Here is a 748-nt window from a genome sequence, read left to right as displayed (position 1 = left end):
CCGCCGTAGCGGCGGCCCTTTCGCTCTTTTTCCCATCATCGACTCTCAAATACCAGCGGATCGCGAATACATAGATCGACAATAGTATTTTTAAGGTTTACAATCGATTCCCTTATGTATGTACTTATAACATTAGATATTTTTTCTAACGATTTACGCGATTCATAGTTGCAACTTTCCTTGCCGATATTTTGCCTCTAAGCTTTACAACATCCTCGCTTCGACCATCTGTCTTCTCCGCTTACAGATATACCCAAACCGGATCGACAATCATCGCAATCGCAAGTGCCAAAACCCGAACGCAACCTCACGAACGAACGTTACCCAACAGGGTGCAAGCGCATCTTTGCCAAATAGACCATATGTACAGTACTAGTTTTTCTCGATTCTGCTTTTCATTTCGCGATGCAAGCGCACACAGGAAACGGCGGTGTGCCGCGATTGCAGTTATCCTTCTCTAGCGGAACGTCCCTCTCGCCCTTTCTCCACCACGAATGACTCTGTTCCCCGTCTTTCTCTAGCGTTATTCGTTCCTCCGCGGCCCTCTCTTTGTCTTTTTCTCCGTCTCTGTCGGTTTCTCGTCGGGAACATCTCTAGAAACTCGAGGTCCGAGCCGGGGCAGGATTTCTTCTTTTTTGTCCTGCGCCCTTTTCAAAGAGCGCGCTCAAGGAGAAACGGACGGGGACCGTATTTCGTTACACGGTAACGATCGATCAACGTGACCGCACGACCGCACCGGCGGTACGGG

General features: G+C 49.2%; 1 protein-coding gene across 1 annotated transcript in view; it reads left to right on the top strand.

The window, feature by feature from the left end:
- Window positions 1–748, top strand: part of LOC105681343 (G-box-binding factor-like) — a gene marked incomplete at its 5' end in the record, with an annotated part of 10,834 nt that overhangs the window by 1,511 nt on the left and 8,575 nt on the right. The window lies entirely within an intron of this gene.

This window comes from Bombus impatiens, unplaced genomic scaffold (assembly GCF_000188095.3).
Source record: "Bombus impatiens unplaced genomic scaffold, BIMP_2.2 scf_0830, whole genome shotgun sequence".
NCBI lineage: Eukaryota > Metazoa > Arthropoda > Insecta > Hymenoptera > Apidae > Bombus > Bombus impatiens.
The sequence above is the reverse complement of the archived record's forward strand: the minus strand, read 5'-3'. Positions and strand labels throughout refer to the sequence as shown.